The following is a 19,997-nucleotide window of genomic DNA, read 5'->3' as shown; positions in this document are numbered from 1 at the left end:
GGGGAAACTGGATATCCATATGCAAGGAAATGAAGTGACCCTTTACCTTACCACATAAACAAAAACTAGCTCAAAATGGATCAAAGACCTAAACACAAGAGCTAAAACTAGAACTCTTAGAATACATGGGGGGAACATGTTCGTAACACTGGATGTAGATATGACTTCATGGATACGGTACCAAAAGTAAAGGAAACAAAAGAATAAAATACATAAATTGAAATTCATCAGAATTACAAACTTCTGTGTATTATTGAGACAAGAGAATGAAAAGACAGCCTACAGAAAGGGACACATAGTTACAGATCATATATCTGACAGGGGGTTAATATCCAGAACAGATTAAAAAATGCCTACAACTCAAGAACAAAATGCAAATCAAGACCACAATGAGATATCACTTCATGCCTATTAGGAAGGATGGAAGGAGGGAGAGATATTGGAAATTTCCAATTATTAGTATGGATGAAGCGACTTAGCAGCAGCAGCAGTATGGATGTTGGAGAAGGAAATGGCAACCCACTCCAGTGTTCTTGCCTGGAGAATCCCAAAGACTGCAGAGCCTGGTGGGCTGCTATCCATGGGATGGCACAGAGTCGGACACGACTGAAGCAACTCAGCAGCAGCAGCAGCAGTATGGATGTAGGAGAAATTGAAACACTTGTGCAGGGCTGATGGGAATGCAAAATGGTGCAGCCTGTGTGGAAGAGTCTGGATGTCTAGTCAAGAATAAGAGCTCTTGTGATATGGATTAACCTTTGAGAAGCATGGAGCTGTGCAGCATCACCACGATACTTGATAAGAGATGACAAGTGATCAGAGTCCAAAGCCCCATGGGACCCGTTAATGCATACGCTGCCCATCTAGGGTGCAAGAACACAAAAATTCCCCAGACGCATTACAGAAGGGAGGATATGGGTGGTGGAATTTTTCAAAAGGCAGAATGAAGAAGTGCCATGTAGAGTGAAGACTGACAAAGAAGGCAGGCTCACAGAGGGAAAGAGACCAGGACTGCGACAAGGTCACTTTCTGTGATGGGAAACACCACCTGCCCCACGTGCCTGCACGGGGCAGAACTCATGCTGACAGAATAACACGAACAGGGTCCAAGCCCGGCCAGGCAGCCTCCTGGGGACACAGGTCTTGTCTTTTTCCACTGACTGAGGTCACCTGGGGTTCTCACCTGATGTTAAGACAGGATGGTGCCAAGCAAAGCCTCAACAGCCACGAGGGGCTGCAAGAGGACCATGTACCTTATTGTATTGTTATACAATAAGTAGGCAGGGTTTCCAGATCATTCATGAGCCAAAAGGCTGCAAACCTTTCTGAAAGTGCCAAACAAAAAAGAAACCACTGAAAACAACCTACAGGAACCCAACTAAATGTCAAAGCAGGATCAGCACGTTTTTATAAATGGAATAAAGTATAAACATATTTATGAATACAATGTGTGGATGGAATACTACTCAGCCATAAAAAAGATGGAAATGATGTCATTTGCAGCAACACGGATGGACTTGGAGGACATCATGCTAATGCGAAATAAGTCAGACAGAAAGGCAAATACTGCACAATATCACTTATCTGTGGAATCTAAAAAGAAACAAAATCAGAGAACAAACTAGCAGTTCCAAGTGTGTTTTGGCGGGGGTCGGGGGCAGTGGGCAGCAATATAGCGGTGGGGAGATACAAACTTCTGGGTGTAAGACAGGGTCAAGAATGTGTTATACAACATGGGGAATCTAGCCAATGTTTTGTAACAATGGTAAATTGGAAGTAATTTTTTTTAAAAAACTGTACAAAAATTTTAATTTTTTTAAATGGTAAAAAATAAAACAGAATGCCACATATAACAATATAGAGCTAATCACTAAAACCTGTCAGTGAAATTCCCAGATTAAGTAATAGCATCAGTAATAATAGCTCTTACAAGGAAGGTGAAGTGTCCTTTTAGGACAATTTCTAAAGAAAATTAAACAAAAATAAAGTGAGAGGAAATGCATGCACCTTAGTACACAAAAGGTGTTCAGTGGAAGGACTGATGTTGAAGCTGAAACTCCCATAATTTGGCCACCTGATGTGAAGAGGTGACTTGTTTGAAAAGACCCTGATACTGGGAAAGATTGAAGGTGGGAGCAGAAGGGACGACAGAGGATGAGATGGTTGGATGGCATCACCGACTCAATGGACATGAGTTTGTGTAAACTCCAGGAGTTGGTGATGGACAGGGAGGCCTGGCATGCTGCAGTCCATGGGGTCGCAAAGAGTTGGACACGACTGAGTGACTGAACTGAACTGAACTGACCAGCAGCATGCATGTGACCTGGGAGCTGGACAGTCTGGCCCCACTCAGCTTACTGATCTGGAACCTGCAATGATAACCGCATCCCTCTGAGATCTGTGGGCATGCTGAAGTTTAACAAGTACCATTTTCAGACACTATTAATATTTAACTTGTGTCCATACAGAATTTTCCAGCTCCCTCCAGAAAAACACACACTTTTTTTTTTTTTTAATGGTTGTTATTGTTCAGTTGCTAAGTTATGTCCTACTCTGCGACCCCATGGACTGCAGCACGCCAGGCTCCTCTGTCCTCCACTATCTCCTGAAGTTTGCTTAAATTCCTGTTGATTGAATCAGTGATGCTATCTAACCATTTCATGCTCTGCTTCCCCTTCTTTTGCACTCAATCTTTCTCAGGATCAGGGTCTTTTGCAATGAGATGGCTTTTCACATCACGCCAGCCAAAGTATTGGAGCATCAGCTTCAGCATCAGTCCTTCCAATGATTACTCAGGGTTGATTTCCTTTAGGATTGGTTTAATCTCCTTGCAGTCCAAGGGACTCTCAAGAGTCTTCTCCAGCACCACAGCTCAAAACCATCAATTATTCGGCACTCAGCCTTCTTTATGGTCCAACTCTCACATCTGTACATGACTACGGGAAAAATCATAGCTTTGACTATACGAACCGTTGTCATCAAAGTGATCTCTCTACTTTTTAATATACTGCCCAGGTTTGTCATAGCTTTCCTTCCAAGAAGCAAGTGTCTTTTAATTTCATGGCTACAGTCACCATATGCAGTGACTTTGGAGCCAAGAAAATAAAATCTGTCACTGTTTCCACTTTTTCCCATTCTATTTGCCATGAAGTAATGGGACTGTACAGTTCTTCTGTGTATTCTTGCCACCTCTTCTTAATATCTTCTGCTTCTGTGAGGTCCATACCATTTCTGTCCTTTATTGAGCTCATCTTTGCATAAAATGTTCCCCTGGTATCTCTAATTTTCTTGAAGAGATCTCTAGTCTTTCCCATTCTATTGTTTTCCTCTCTTTCTTTGCATTAATCGCTGAGGAAGGCTTTCTTATCTCCTTGCTATTCTTTGGAACTCTTCATTTAAATAGGTATATCTTTCGTTTTCTCCTGTGCTTTTCACTTCCCTTCTTTTCACAGCTATTTGTAAGGCCTCACCAGACAGCCATTTTGCTTTTTTGTGTTTCTTTTTCTTGGGGATGGTCTTGATCCCTGTTTCCTGTATAATGTCACGAACCTCTTTCCATAGTTCATCAGGCACTCTATCTATCAGATCTAGTCCCTTAAATCTATTTCTCACTTCCACTGTATAGTCATAAGGGATTTGATTTAGGTCATACCTGAATGGTCTAGTGGTTTTCTGCACTTTCTTCAATTTCAGTCTGAATTTGGCAATAAGGAGTTCATGGTCTGAGCCACAGTCAGCTCTTGGTCTTATTTTTGCTGACTGTATAGAGCTTCTTCATCTTTGGCTGCAAAGAATATAATCAGTCTGATTTCAGTGTCAACCATCTGGTGATGTCCATGTGTAGAGTCTTCTCTTGTGTTGTTGGAAGAAGGTGTTTGCTATGACCAGGGAATTCTCTTGCCAGAATGCTATTAGCCTTTGCCCTGCTTCATTCTGTACTCCAAGGCCAAATTTGCCTGTTACTTCAGGTGTTTCTTGACTTCCTACTTTTACATTTCAGTCTCCTATAATGAAAAGGACATCTTTTTTGAGTGTTAGTTCTAAAAGGTCTTGTAGGTCTTCATAGAACTGTTCAACTTCAGCTTCTTCAGTGTTACTGGTCGGGGCATAGACTTGGATTACCGTGATATTGAATGGGTTGCCTTGGAAATGAACAGAGATCATTCTGTCATTTTTGAGATTGCATCCAAGTACTGCATTTTGGACTCTTTGTTGACTATGATGGGTATTCCATTTCTTCTAAGGGATTCCTGCCCACAGTAGTAGATATAATGGTCGTCTGCGTTAAATTCAACCATTACAGTCCATCTTAGTTCACTGATTCCTAGAATATTGATGTTCACTCTTGTCATCTCCTGTTCGACCACTTCCAATTTGCCTTGATTCAAGGGAGTTGCTGATGGACAGGGAGGCCTGGCGTGCTGTGGTTCATGGGGTCACAAAGAGTCAGACACAATTGAGCAACTGAACTGAACTGAACTGAATGGGACTGTATGCCATGATCTTAATTTTTTGAATGTTGAGTTTTAAGCCAGCTTGTTCACTCTCCTCTTTCACCCTTGTCAAGAGGCTCTTTAGTTACTGTTTGCTTTCTGCCATTAGAGTGGTATCATCTGCATATCTGAATATGAAGAATTGATGCTTTTGAACTGTGGTGTTGGAGAAGACTCTTGAGAGTCCCTTGGACAGCAAGGAGATCAAACCAGTTAATCCTAAAGGAAATCAGTCCTGGATATTCATTGGAAGGACTGATGCTGAAGCTGAAGCTCCAATACTTTGGCTACCTGAATGGACTCATCAGAAAAAACCCCGATGCTGGGAAAGATTGAAGGCAGAAGGAGAAGGGGACAGCAGAGGATGAGATGGTTGGATGGCATCACCAACTCAATTGACATGAGTTGAGCAAGCTCTGTGAGTTGATAAACAGGGAAGCCTGGCGTGCTGCAGTTCATGGGGTCACAAAGAGTTGGACATGGCTGAGTGACTGAACTGAATCTGTATATCTAAGGTTGTTGACATTTCTACCAGAAATCTTGATTCCGGCTTGTGACTCATCCAGCCTGGCATTTCACATAATATACTTTGCACGTAAGTTAAATAAGCAGGGTGAGAATATACAGCCTTGGTGTGCTCCTTGTCCAATTTTGAACCCGTCTGTTATTCCAAGTTTGGTTGTAACTGTTGCTTCTTGACCTGCATCCTGGTTTCTTAGGAGGCAGCTACAGTGGTCTGGTATTCCCATCTCTTGAAGAATTTTCCACAGTTCTTGTGATCCACACAGTCAAAGGCTTTAGTGTAGTCAATGAAGTAGATGTTTTTTCTGGATCTCACTTGCTTTCTCCATCATTGAACAAATGTTGGCAATTTGTTTTCCAGTTCCTCTCCCTCTTCAAACTCCAGCTTGTTCATCTAGAAGTTCTTGGTTCATGTACTATTAAAGCCTAGCTTGAAAGATTTTGAGCATTACCTTGCTAGCATGTGAAGTGAGCACAATTGTCCAGTAGTTTAAACATTCTTTGGCATTGCTCTTCTTTGGGATTGGAATAAAAATGGACCTTTTCCACTCCTGTAGCCAATGCTGAATTTTCCAAATTTGTTGACATACTGAGTGAAGCACTTTAACAGCATCATCATCAACTTTTAGGATTTTTAAGCAGGTCAGCTGGAATTCTGGTATCTCCAGAATGTTTTGTTCATAGTGATGCTTCCTAAGGCCCACTTGACTCACACTCCAAGATGTCTGGCTCTAGGTGAGTGATCACACCATAATCGTTATCCAGGACCTTTTTTGCATAGTTCTGTGTATTCTTGCCACCTCTTCTTAATCTCTTCTGCTTCTCTTAGGTCCTTATTGTTTCTGTTCCTTATTGTGCTGATCCTTGCATGAAATGTTCCCTTGATATCTCCAATATTCTTGAAAAACTCTCTAGTCTTTCCCATTCGATCGTTTTCCCCTATTTCTTTGCACTGTTCATTTAAGAAGGCCTTTTATCTCTCTCTGCTATTCTCTGGAACTCTGCATTCAGTTGGGTATATCTTTCCCTTTCTCCCTTGCCTTTTGATTTTCTTCTTTCGTCAGCTATTTGTAAAGCCTCCTCAGAAAACCAATTTGCCTTCCTGCATTTCTTTTTCTTCGGGATAGTTTTGGTCACCACCTCCTGTACAATATTACAAACCTCTGTCCACAGTTCTTCAGGCACTCTGTCTACCAGAACTAATCCCTTGAATCTATTCATCACCTCCACTGTACAACCATAAAAGGATTTGATTTAGGTCATACCTGGCCTAGTGGTTTTCCCTACTTTCTTCCATTTAAGCCTGAATTTTGCAATAAAGAGCTTGTATTCCAAGCCACAGTCAGCTCCAGGTTTGAGGTATACTTGATTTACAATACTACATTATTTTCAGATGTAAACCACAGTGGTCAAAATTTTTACAGATTCTACTCCACGTATACTTAGTACAAGGGCTGTGACCTGCTCCCACTGCAGAGGGTCAGCCCCACATACGCCACCAAAGGTCTAGGAGCAGAGACACGCACCACAGTCAAGGGGTTTATGGTCCCCAGGGCCACTCCTAACTGGACCTGAAGCTCAGCACTTTGCGGCATCATCAAAACCCCCGACCTGCTGGCCTTTCATCCTCACAGAGAACAAAGAGGGAAGGCGCCCACTTCCTACTCACTCGGCTGGGAGGGAGACGTTTGGCAGTAGAAGAGGCAGGACAATAGCTACCTGTGTGCGACGCCTCCAAGGAAATGTCTATCCACACCCTGGCCGGGACTCCTGCCGTCAACCAACAAAAGGCAACTGATCAAAGGGACAGTCCACGTGTTAACAGGTAATCTGGCTGAGTCTCTGAAGACCGTGGGCAAGAAGCCCCATCTGTGTTCGGAGCCATCAGCTGGACTCCATCAAGAACGCGAGATCTCCCCAATGTCTACATCATTCATGGTCCCGGAGGTACTGCCAACGAGGGCAAAGGCTCCCGGACAAAGACAGAGTGTGACCAGATGTGTTTGCCTGAGGCTCTGATGTCAGACTACACGCCACCGAGATTAATCAGATGTCCAGCCAGACCGTTTTCAGCAGAGAAAACTGCTAGAAGCCCCTATCTGCTCCCTTCCCCAGCTGGCTCCCACACCCACCGCCTGCCACTTGGCTCGGAGATAGTGGTTGGGTTTATCTGGGCACAGTTACTACTTGTTACACATTAAACAATGAAGATTAGAAATGGTTACATAACGCCACCGCCCCACAGCTAACGTCCACAGGGGCCATGGGATCCCAACTCTGGGGACAGGATGGCCAGAGACCGGTCCAGGATCCCAGGTCCTGAGAACTCACACCCCTGGAGCCCCTCTGCCGCCAAAAGCCACAGCTAGGAGGGTGCACTGCTGACCACCAGGGCCTGGGCAGGTGGCCTTGGGTTGGCCCCTCCCAGCTAGGGAGTGGACCAGAGCAGAGACCACTGTGGGCTGGACCCCGGCGCATCCTGGTGTCAGCCCACTACAGGCTGTGCTAGAGCCACCGCATGTCACTGCATGCTGGCAGGCAGGGCGCAGGCACCACAGGCAGGGCGCATGCAACTCCACCCCTAATCAGGAGCCTTCTGAACAGAAAACCAGATCCTGGGGTCTTTGGCACCCCTGTGCTGTGCTTTGTCATTCAGTCATGTCCGACTCTCTGAGACCCCATGGACTGTAGTCAGCCAGGCTCCTCTGTCCATGGGGATTCTTCAGGCAAGAATAGTGGAGTGGGTTGCCATGCCTATTGCCAGAGGATCTTCCCAACCAAGGGATCGAACCCAGGTCTCCCCCATTGCAGGCATTCTTTATCCCTAGACACCCCTAGATACAGCCAATCTGCTCTAACTCGGAGAAGCATGGAAGGCATCCCAGCAAGAGTGGGTTACCACCCTGCTTCATAAATGCGCTGGATAGGACTCACTCCATCATTCCACATGTGTGCACAGAACCCTACAGCAGCCCCCTGGCCTGCTGTCCTAGGCACACTCCTCTGCTTCAGGGGGAGGGCACTTCTAAGCCGGCCAGGTGCACCGTGAGATCCAGGACCACACTCCACGTGACAATGAATGGTCCACGACCTTGTAGCCTCTGGATCCCTGGTTCTCAAGGCTCTTCCAAACAACCCCTTCCTCCCTCCGTTATCCCATCTGCTTCCCTCTAGGCCACCTCCACCCTGATGGACAAGGACACACTGGCCACTGTCAGATGCCAAAGTCCTCCTTACCCACCCTCAAAGCCCTGCAGAGCCCAACGCGTGGCGAAGTCTGAGTCAGACACAAGACTGGGCACCTCGACTCTCCTCACACCTCTGGGGCCCACGTGACCATCAAGGCCAGCCAGTTCTAGTTTTCCAGGGTCAAACCTGCCCCAAAATGTCAGAGCAAGAATAGCAGGGACGGGAAAGGCTATTTCTTGAAGTCACAAGTGTAAAGCTATTGGATGTCATGGAGAAAGCAGGGCTTTATTTTAAAATGATCGAGGAACTTCCCTGGTTGTCCAGTGGCTAAGATTCCAAGTTTCCAGTGCAGGGGGCCCAGGTTCAATTCCTGGTCAGGGAACTAAATCCCATATACCACAACTAAGAGTTTGCAAGCTGCAATTGAAGAGCTTGAGTGCCACAACAAATGAAGATCCCACGTGCCATTAAGCAAGACCCGGCGCAGCCAAACAAAGGACAGTTAAAAAAAAAAAAAAGATACAAAGAAAATAACACACTACATGTAAGCAGGTCCTGTGCTAATCACTTCATATACATTCCACACATTCCACACATATAACCATACACACACAAATGCAAACACAGCCCTGAAACAAAGGATGACGAAGGCCGAGAGTAAGCGACTTGCATGAGGTGTCCAAGCAAGTGCTCCCTACCAGAGCATGTGGTAGGAAGGGCTGGGAGCTGTCCATGGCCCTTAGAACACTAAACTCGGATGTGGTGCCACGGTCGGTCACAGGTACAGGGAGCGGCCCACTGGGATGCCGTGTTCAGATGCAGAGAAGCCACCAGCATGCAGCTCCCGGGACAAGCAGTGAAAAGAGTGGGTGAAGAAGAGCAGAAATTCACCCCAGGAGGATGAGATCCACGGTGATCAAGACTCTGTTCTTTCAATATTTTAAAGTCAATCCAATGAAAGCTGGGGAGGCTGGTTCTGAGAGCAGAACTAGCAGGGCATCCAACCTCAAGTGCAGGACCACGAGCCCTCCTCCCAGTCTGGGCCGATCACCACAGCTTGGAGGTAGACACTGCGGAGGGAACCAAGGCACAGGATCCAACCCTGAGAATCCAGAAGAAATCAACGTGCACAAGGATGACCTGGCCACGGTCCCAGAGACAGTCCCCGGAGGAGAGAGCCAGCTTTCCTCTGGGATCCGGACCTCAGGCGATTCTGCCGCTCCTCGAGGTGTGCCGGCCCACCCAGCCACTGCTCCCACCCTGGATGCGAGCTCCTGGACCTGACCACACGCGCCCTGCAGCCTCGGGAGCAGAAACGGAGGGCCTCCAGAGGGGATCTTTTAAAAGGCATAAAGCTGGGGGCAGGGGAGGGGGCTCACTCACAAATCTAAGAGCAGAACACCCAGCCAGGAGAGGAGATGGAGACCCAGGCGCCGCAAACCCCAAGCATCAGGAACAAGGAAGCAAGAGGGGGCCCACGGGAAGTGCAGGGCTCAGTCTGATCCCTTGAGGCCCTGCTCTCACTCCAGGCACGTGGGTTCCTCTCCTGAACCAGTAACAGGGCTCCTGGTACCACTATGAGCACAGCTGCTGATGCCGAACAGCTGACAGCCCCAGACTACCACTGCCCTCCTAGTCACGGTGGAGAAGAGGCTTCTTCAGACAGTCTGGCTGCCAAGGAGAAGAGACCCCATACAGGGGCCCCAGGGTCTCCCCACACAATGAGGGCAACCAAATGGCCATACCCCGAGGCCCAGCATCCGCCTTCCAGTGACCTCGTTGAACACCGGCGGCACAGCAGGGCCCAGACATCGAAGCAAAGCCTTGAGCCCTAAAGACGAAGGTCACGCAGAATGGGTAGGACAGCACCCTTCAGCCTCACCTGCCTGGGCCCCTGTGTGGCCGCGGCTGGAGAGAACAGTGTGGGTGCGGGTAAGACAAGCCCCGAGGCCAAGGGCCACGTGCCACGAGGCCTTTTCCAAGCACCCACAGCTCCACGGAGGGAATGGGCAACAACCAATAGCTCTTCCTCTCCCCCACCGCCCCCAGGACTGTCTGGGGATCACAACAGTGGACCATCAGCTTCTCTCAGTGGCCCAGGTGGCCAGCTAGGGGCCAGCCTCAGGGCCCACCCTCCCTCCCCTCACAATGCCTCCCTCAGTAAGGAAAGAAAGTACAGTCGCTCAGTCGTGTCCGACCCTTTGAGACCCCATGGGCTGTAGCCCACCAGGCTCCTCTGTTCATGGGATTCTCCAGGCAAGAGTACTGGAGTGGGTTGCCATTTCCTCCTCCAGGGGATCTTTCTGACCCAGGGATCAAACCTGGGTCTACTGCATTGCAGATTCTTTACCCTCTGAGCCACAGATAAGTTCTTGCTTGTCATAAACTCTGCTTTCTGGGTAAGCCAAAAGTGCACAAAAAGAAATAATGTAAAAATTGGAGAGAAGAGAAACTATGGAAGAAAGAGCCCCCCTCCCCCCAAAAAAGGAAGTATATCCAAAAAGAGGTTTAAGAAAGTCGTGCATCTGTGATGTGAGACAGCAGTGCTGCACCATGAAAGCGGGGGCGGTGGTTCGGACAGTGATGCTCCATGGCAGGCCCACTGCCTGGGACACACTCCCCGGAGGCGCAGCTGGTGAAGAACCCGCCTGCGCTGCAGGAGGCCTGGGCTCCATCCCTGGGTCGGGAAGATCCCCTGGAGAAGGGAAAGGCTACCCACTCCAGAATTCTGGCCTGCAGAATCCCCATGGAGAGAGGACCTTTCGAGCTACAGTCCAAGGGGTGGCACAGAGTCAGACACGACGGAGCGCCTTCATTCACTGGTGGGGGATGTTGACAGTGGGGAGATTTGGGGGCAGTAGAGCAAGGAGTGTAAACAGTAAATCTCCATATTTTCTGCTCAATTTTGCGGTAACTGTAAAACTGGTCCAAAAAGTAAAGTCTAAATAAAGTAAAAATAATAATAATCAAAAAAGAAATAAAGAGGTCCTTAGAAGTTAACAATGAAAACAAAAATTTAAAATCCAGTTAAAAGCCAAGTTGATCTACTCTACAACTTAAAAGAACTCAACGAAATAAAAGATAGAGAACAAGTCCAGCAGCTAACCATGAAATAAAAGTGATTCTAGGAAGAAAGAAGAGGAAATTGGGGGAGAGGAAAGAAATTAAAGAACTAATTTTAAAAAATCGGAGTCTCCAGCTTGAAAGAGCCTTGATGTGCTCTGCACAATACATATAGATGCCCAACAAGGCATAGCTACAAGGAATTTTTGAATAAAAGCACAAAGAGAAAATCCTACAAGTTTCCAGACATGGAAAAAATAAATGAATAAAAGATAAATAAAACACTGAAAAGTGAAGGGTTATAATAAGGACATTTTTGGACAAGCAAAGTCTCAAAAAACTTGAATGCATCTCTTCTTTGGAAGCTATTATGAAATGCTCTCCATCAAACTGTGGGAAGAAACCACAAAACAGGGATCAAGAGAGCCAAGAGAAGAACAAAGGGCCCGCCTGGGACCATGGAGGAGGAGACGGGGATAGAGCTGAGCAGGGAGGCTGGAGGGCAGCCAGGCCCCTGGGGACAAAAGGCACACGGGAGACTGTTTCCCAGAGACACAACTAGCTGGATACCTCAAGGTGTCCAAGAGAATATTTGCACACCTGTGTTGGCTTGGAGTGGGGGTTGGGGTAGGGAGCAGTAAGTACATAAACTACCAAGCAAAGGCAAATACAACTCCAGAAGAAAACAAGACGTCCTGGAAGACAGAGAAAGTGATCCCAGCACACGTGTCTGGACCACGGCAGCCGCAGGGTGTGCTGGTCCAGCCACTCTCACCAGGGACGACAGGAGACAGGATGTACAGGTCAGGATGCGAATGAGACGGAGGTCCACTCCTCACCTTCCAAGAAGGGTAAAAGAATCCCACACGAAGCTGAGCTTTGGGTGGGTGGGGGAGAAAGACAGGTGGTAAGGAACTGCAATACATTATTAAACATCTGCTTAGAAATACGGAGATGAATACAGAAAATGTTGATAAGCCTGGTTACTTCTGGGCAACTGACTCTTCAAACTACGTACATGTATTGCTCTGATTAAAACAAAAAACTAAACTTCAAAAGTCTGCCCGAGGTATTGAGGGATTAGAAAGCTCCTGACCCTTTAAATGGACACAACTTGTGTGGGTAAGCCAGGCCAGGAGAGTGGAAGACAGGGCCCCAGCTGGGAAGAGAAGGACACGACATAGGCCAGGGGTGTCCACCACGGCCCTGCAGGCCCCGGGGTGGGGAAGGGCCAGGCCAGGTCTGCAGTTAGGTGATGACCAAACCAGGGAGCGAGAAGCCACCCTGGCTTGCCCCTCCTCCACTGGGAGATGCTGAGAGGTCTCATGCATTCCTTCATCTATAGAGACATCCTGGCAGGGTCCCATGAAACCTACACAGTTCTTCAGAGGAATCCAACAGCATTTTGGAGCAAGAAACCTGGAGGCTTTGGGGTGACACACCCACAATCTGTGCTGGTCCACACAGGACATCACCCAGCTCAACCTCCCAGCCAATGGGAAGATTCCCCAAGCAGGGTCCCAGATTTCATGCCGGCATCACCCTCAGGCCTGACGAGACCTCCTATGCACATGACGTGTTCAGTCGTTTCAGGCATGTCTGACTCTTTGCGACCCCATGGACTGTAGTCCACCAGGCTCCTCCATCCATGGGATTCTCCAGGCAAGAATACTGGAGAGGGTTACCATTTCCTCCTCCAGGGGATCTTCCCCATCCAGGGATGGAACCTGTCTCCTGTGCTTCCTGCATTGGCAGACAGGTTCTTTACCACTGAGCCCCCCAGGAAGCCTGTGTGCATGATGCTACCGTACAAACCCCTGAATGGAAACGCTCCTCAGTTTGTAGCAGCTTTTTGGTCAAGATGAGTTTCTTGGAGCAGAGAATCCTAAGATTATTACTGATACGGGATATAATTAAAGTCTTTATATTAAAGTGTGTTCACATCTCATAAAAGACTGGAAGAAAACACTCCCAGGGATGAAAGTTTCCCAAAAAAATAAACCAAAAGCCCAGCAGGTGGGAGAAGTGAGTACTCGCAGGGTCTCTCCCCTCCAACAAGCATCTCAAATTTGATCCAGGTGGCTGGGGGTCCCTTGCTGTTGGTAGCCACATGACAGGGGGTCTCCAGGTACCTTCTGGGTTCTCTCCTGCAGAGTGAGACAATGGTGAGCTCGCAGCCAGGGCCAGACAGGCAGGTCGCCGGTCAGTGTCAGGGGCAGCGTGCAGACAGCTGAAGATCCCAGCCACCCAACGCAGTTTCAGCTGCAGTAACAGTGAAGAGGGCAAAAACACAGCAAACTCTTTCCAGGCCACGTGCTTTCTGAGCCTGTGCTACCAGGCGAGATTGCGGCTATTAGTACCCGGGCCCGCTGACCTGGCTCCAAGACCCAGCCAGACTTCTGGAAGATGCGAGGCTGCCAACAGCACCGCCCCAGACACGGTGCAGGAGCCACTTGGACAGGCAGCCCATCAGGATGTGTGGTTCACGTGCATTTTAGTCCCAGCTGAGCTAGGTGTCTGTGCAGACTCCAGACACCGAGCACCCTGGGGTCCTAAAGACAGAGGCCACCAGGCCCCGTGTACCTGCGCCCAGCGGTCTCCACACAGGCATCCAGCATCACAGCGTGTCTGAGCCTGTGTATCTCAGCCACTGCAAATGTCTTGTTCCTGGTCACAAAGAACCAATTTTTGATGTCTGCTCTTCCCCATGGTCTGGTTCAAGTGGTCTGTGGCCAGGCGAGGTCTCCATCCCACCATCTACCTCTGCTCATAGCATCCTACCCATGGGCTGCTCTGAGGCCAGGAGAGGCTTCCCGCTCACACTGACTGGTGCTGAAGGCAGAATTCAGCCAGTGACACAAGGTTTTGTACAGCTAATGGGTCCAGAATCAAAAATACAAAAAAAGTAAGTCTTCTTTCTAACTAATAGAAAGAGACCTTGTAAATTAACAGAAAGCAGCATGACCCAGCACGCAAGCTGTTCTAAGGCAGGCTTAGGGTCACAGACGCAGCATCTCTGAGCTCTCACCACGTACCAAGGTGCACACAACCCCAGAGGCACCCCACCTTCCCTGCAGGTCGGCACCCCTGTGACTCTCGTTTTACAATGAGCTAGTAAAAGCTAGCTCAATGAGCTCACCCCGCTGCTTAAAGAAGATCAGGAGTCCAGCTGAGGCAGAGTGCCCAGTGGAGTCATCAGTATCGTCCACCCACCTGGGCAAAAGCAGAAAAGAGCAACATGGTGGCAAAGGAGATGCTAAAACACACAGTCCAACCTGGCAGAGGAAGCCCAAATGGGAAACCCCTCAAATCAGGGGTCTGAACAATCAAGGAAATCACGCCCCAAGCCAGATGTAAAGTCACTGGTGGAAAAACAGGAGCAATGTTCGAGTTTTCCCAGTCACACCCAGTCATGACCCACTAACTTCATCCTATGCGTCTGGGCAGGGATTCTAAAGCAAGACTATGACTTAAGTTATTTCTACTTCAACATCCACCCAGATGAACAAAAGAACACTCAAGCAGGCCAGGCTCCGCTTATTCTCAAGCCCACCTCTCCCACTAGAGGAGCAAAAAGGGGTATCTCCTCAGAGTTGTTTTATCCCCAAAGCAGAAAGTCATGAGCACTCATTTCTAACTCTGGGGTGATTTTTGATGGCTTTTTTTGGTCTCAAAAACAGTCGTCCCATTTTTCCTTGTTATTACAGAAAAGCCAACAGACTGGTGATTTTAAGCCTTACCTGCTCTCATCTCCTTACAGTCAACAAGACATGATCATCAGGAGCACGGACACCAAACAGAGAAGGTGGGGGAACAGACAGCTCCCCAGAAACATGCCATGAAGCATTAACACAATGTACACGCCAGCCAGCGCCTGAACGGATGTGATCAGTTTTACACCCGTTGGTGCAAAAACCTTGTTGACGGTTCCCAGATCCCCAAAGCACCCATTTGCCCACCAAATCACTTGTCTGTTCTAATATCTTCCTTAATCTTCCAAATGGCCAGTTAAGCAAAAGATAAAGACAGGTGAAATAAAGTCTCAACAAGCAGAAAAAGTTTTAGTGAAATTATGAACATATGACTGACTACATACATGAAAAGCAAAACAAATGTTTTCTCTTTACAGATCCACATGATTCCACGTTGGTTTGACAGCATGAGAAACTGACCAAGGCATCACACTCCAAGCCGTAAACACACACACTTCCTCCCGCGAAGCAGGACAGAACTCCCTACAGTCAGTGTCAGAGTTCTGACAGGGAGACCAGCCAACCACCGTGCATGGCTCTTTGCACCAGCGGTTAAGAGTTGGACAGAATTCCAAGGAAATAAGTTCCTTAAACTATGTCATCTTGAAAGTTTTATCAGCTATACCAACCTAGAATTTCTAAAGCTGTAAGAGGAAGGTAAAGACACGGTGGATGTCTTTGTTCATGCAGGAGCTTGGTTTCTATACATTGACAAGTCTTAGAACAGCCTCATCATCCAAAGCAAAAGTTTGAGAGTCTGGCTTTGTTCCCCTCTCCCGTTTGAGGGTCAATGGCCACAGAGATGGTCACTGTAACTGGGCCAGGCCTGTCCAGGTTCGGATCCTGGCAGCTACCACACTACAAGCCCTGGCATGAACCTGCCCAGCTCCAGGTTCCTAGTCCACAATGAAAGGCATTTTGCCCAGTCCAAAAGCTGTACACACCACGGGCAATACCCAGCAGAAGACTTTAGCGGGGCACAGCTTTTATTAAAACACAGTTCTTATTACAGTAAACATAACCACCATATCAGACTCATGACTTCGTGGTATCAAAATTTCCTTCCAAAACAAATGTGTATCTAAGCACAAAAAGTGAGCGGACAAAAGAAAACAATGATAACAGCCTAGTGATAGGGCAGGTATCCAGGAGCCACGGGAATGGGAACAGAGTCTGCTGGTTCTCCGGGTATGTGACCGGCCCAGGGACGCTCCTAGGGCCATTTCTCTTTTAGATGCAAAGAAGCCTGAACCACAGAGAACTAAAAAAAAAATAGTTCTGGCATTTGCCAGCCATGTGTTTGGACACGCAATTTTTAACCTTCTGAGCCTGGGTTTGTGCGTGTCTGATTCTTTGCCACCCCACGGACTATAGCCCACCTCCTTGGTCCATGGGATTCTCTAGGCAAGAATACTGGACTGGGCTGCCATTTCCTACTCCAGGGAATCTTCCTGACCCAGGGGCCAAACCTGAGTCTCTTACATCCATCTCCTGCATTAGTTGGTGGGTTCTTTACCACTAGCGCCACCTGGAAGCCCAAGCCTCAGTTTCCAAACCTGTAAAATGGGGAGCAGGAGGGTGCAGAGGATTAAAAGTAATCAGGCTTTGAACGTGTCCCATAGACAGTGAAATGCCACACAAGTATCCCTTGCTGCACTTCTCAGTTACTTTCCAGTTGCTGGGTGTGTGACTGTCCTCAAATTCCCTCCCCGTGATCTGGGGATTGGCCTTCTCTTTCAAATGTGTCCAATAAAACTCAAATATTATATGCAATAATCCTGGAGTTCTGATTCTTAATCGGAAAACCTAGTCATCTAGAACCATTCCTGGAAACACTTTGGTTTCAGAGCTTTTTTCCTAAACAAAATACTAACCTAAAAGACACCACCATCACCAGAAGTCAGAACTTCTTTGGCCACAGAAACCTAGAACCTATTTTTCCTCCTGGAAAGAACGAAGGAATCAGCGAGTCAACTCCTATTAAAAACGTCCGGCTTGGTGCTGTAAACCCTAGTCAACGCCTGTTGCTGTGTTAACATGTGTTCTTAGTAAAACTGAGCGAAACGTTAGAGAAAACACCACTTCGGAAACTCGGGGGCTCCGAACCGCTGAATCAGCATTTTCAGAAACAAAGTGTTCTGGGTTAGGCCTTGTAAACAGCAGCAAAGAGCAAGTTGTGCAATAACGCGTGTTTACTCACGAGCGCTACTTGTTTGGGTCTTTTCTCCGCATCTCTTGAATGAAGCTGGGGACAACGTTTGCAAGAAAGCTTTCTCTCCAAGGAATGCATCAGAAAGATTCGGGCCCGGGCAAAGTCACCTGTGGCTCCCCTACGTGACCCACCGTCTCACCGAGACAAATGACAGAAACTTGGCGTTTCTTCCAACCCCAAGACAAGAAAAACACAATAAAAAGTAGAGAATGTCTCATTTCCATAACGCACATGCTCCAGGGCCGTCCTCAGGCAGGCGCGGGGAGAGGCGATCCAGAGGCCGAGAGTTGCATCAGAATCGCCTTCGGAGAACCGCACGGCTGTTATCAGGTTTCCCCGGCTGGCGGGCCGCTAACCCGCGAACCCTCGACTTAGGGTTAGGCCCTGGGGGCGGGGAGATGGGTCGCCAGCAGAACCAAAGGGAAAGATCCCAGTATCTGGCTCGCTCCGGCTCCGGAGGGACCGGCCCCACCGCCAGAGCACGGGCGCACTGGGGGCTGCAGGGGCGCGCGGCGCCCACCCTCCAGGCGATCCGGGAGCGCGGCCTTGGCCCTGACCGCCCGGCGGCGCAGCCCCCACCCCAGCCCGGCCCGTGAGCCGCCGGCGTCGGACAGGAGGGCTCCAGAGGGCGCCGCCCGGGCTCCCCGGTTCCCCGGGGTCGCCGACGCCGAGCGCCGCGCCCGGTCCCCGCCCTCGCGCGTCGCAGCCCCCGGCCCGAGGCGACGCCCTTCCGCCCGCCGCGCCCCCGCGGCGCCCGGCGTCCCCGGCCCGGGCGGCCCGCGCGCAGACAATGACGCCGGGACTGCAGCCCGCCCGCCCGCCGGCCACAAAGTAACTTGGCGCCTCGCTCGCCGCCCAACTCCGTACCTGCCACGGCGCCGTTCCCGGCCGCCTCCGCCTGGCCGCCCGCGACCCTCGGCGCGGCCGGGGCGGCGCGCGTCCCGCGAGGCAAGGGCGGCGCGCAGGGCGGTCCCGGCCCCCGCGTGCCGCCGCCCGGGGACCGCGCGCAAACTTTGGCTCCGCGCGGGGCTCCGCGGCTTCCGAGCGCCCAGCCCGCCACGGCGCGCCGCTCGCGTCCCTTCCTGCCTCCTCCCGGCCTCCCCACCCCCTCGATGGGCTTTAAACCCGCCCGGCCCCGCCCGCCGCCGCCGCCGCCTCCACCTCCGCCGCCTCCGCCTCCTCCCCCGGTCGCTTTTCCTGCTCCTCCTCCCGCCGCCGCCGCTGCTGCCACCGCAGCCCGGACCGCTCGGGGCCGCCAGCGCGGGCAGGGCCGCGGCCTGGGCGCAGGGCGGGTCGCGGAGGGAGCTCGGGGCGCTGGCGGGGTGCGGGGCCAGGCGCTTCCGGAGGTCGCTGCTTCTGGGGGCTGGCACGGGGAACTGGAAGCCGGCAGCTGGGCGTGGGCGCCCGGATCCCTCGTCCCGCTGTCGGGACTCCCGGACGTGGAACCGCGACCACCCAGCCTGGAGCGCCCTCGAAACACACATCAGACCTCTCCTGGAAGGCAATTTGCAAGCGAATTCTTTGAAACTCAAGTTGAAACTGTGCGGGCCCATTCCCTGTCCCGGGCGCAGCGGGAAGACTGGACGGAGGAGCCTGAGGAGCGGCTGCTGCACTGGCTGTGCCTTGGGCTGCGGTCCCGCCTGGAACCGGGGAACCCGGGCTTCAGCGTCCGCCCGCCACTGGCGGGGTCTGAAGCCTTGACCCTCGTAGCCACAGTTTCCCTATCTGCGTACCCGCCCGGGAGCGCGCATGGAGTGGGAGGCCTTGCTTATTTTCTTTATACTAACAGGCCTCAAAGTCCTTGTCTTTGCAATAGGCTAATAAGCCCGCCTACGAGTAATGTCCTGAGGGTTAAATGAGATGTTAACTTGTAACATAAAGCGAAAGGTAAGAAGGAACCCCTGCGTTCATCGACGCCATTGTAATTAACATGACTATTAATATCTCTATCGAATCAAAATTATAATACAAATAGGATAATAACAATAATTATGTCTTTTTCTGGGATTTGATATTATAAAAGCAGCTGCACTAATAACTTACCTTCGTTGAGCGTGCGTTTTGTGCCAAACATTTCATTAATCCTCTGATTTCACCCTCTGAGCTTGTTTTAGGAGATGCCCACTGCACAGACTAGGAAACCCAGTCTCCCAGAGGTTAGATAATTTGCTGAAGGTCAGAGACATTACTTTGCCAACAAAGGTCTGTCTAGTCAAAGCTTTGTTTTTTCCAGTAGTCATGTACGGATGTGAGAGTTGGACTATAAAGAAAGTTGAGCGCTGGAGAATTGATGCTTGAACTGTGGTGTTGGAGAACTCTTGAGAGTCCCTTGGACTGCAGGGAGATCCAACCAGTCCATCCTAAAGGAAATCAGTCCTGAATATTCAATGGAAGGACTAGTGCTGAAGCTGAAACTCCAATGCTTTGGCCACCGGATGCAAAGAACTGACTCATTTGAAAAGACCCTGATGCTGGGAAAGATTGAAGGCAGGAGAAGAAGGGGAGGACAGAGGATGAGATGGTTGGATGGCATCACCAACTCAATGGACATGAATTTGAGTAAGCTCTGGGAATTGGTGATGGACAGGGAAGCCTGGTGTGCTGCAGTCCACGAGGTTGAAAAGAGTTGGACATGACTGAGCGACTGAACTGAACTGAACTGAAGTAGCTCCTAAGTGCAGAATAAGGATTCTGCCAAAACCCTTTAGGGCACTTTTTATAACTTTTGTGTTTCCCACCTTTGGCCTGATTTATCCAGAAAAGTTC

The 19,997-nt window shown here is 49.5% G+C and overlaps 1 protein-coding gene across 6 annotated transcripts in view; it reads right to left on the bottom strand.

The window, feature by feature from the left end:
• Nucleotides 1-18,290, bottom strand: part of GRB10 (growth factor receptor bound protein 10) — a 221,075-nt gene extending 202,785 nt beyond the window's left edge. Inside the window, exon 1 of one of the 6 annotated variants that reach the window (XM_061413316.1) lies at nucleotides 18,099-18,290. The gene's annotated coding sequence lies outside the window, so the exon portion shown is untranslated. Of the gene's footprint in view, nucleotides 1-17,219; nucleotides 17,412-17,462; nucleotides 17,736-18,098 lie in introns of those variants that run through there. The other 5 variants (XM_061413318.1, XM_061413317.1, XM_061413312.1 and 2 more) reach the window with 5 other exon arrangements.
• Nucleotides 18,291-19,997: the final 1,707 nt, after the last annotated feature.

This window comes from Bos javanicus, chromosome 4, assembly GCF_032452875.1.
Source record: "Bos javanicus breed banteng chromosome 4, ARS-OSU_banteng_1.0, whole genome shotgun sequence".
In the NCBI taxonomy this organism is placed as follows: domain Eukaryota; kingdom Metazoa; phylum Chordata; class Mammalia; order Artiodactyla; family Bovidae; genus Bos; species Bos javanicus.
The sequence above is the reverse complement of the archived record's forward strand: the minus strand, read 5'-3'. Positions and strand labels throughout refer to the sequence as shown.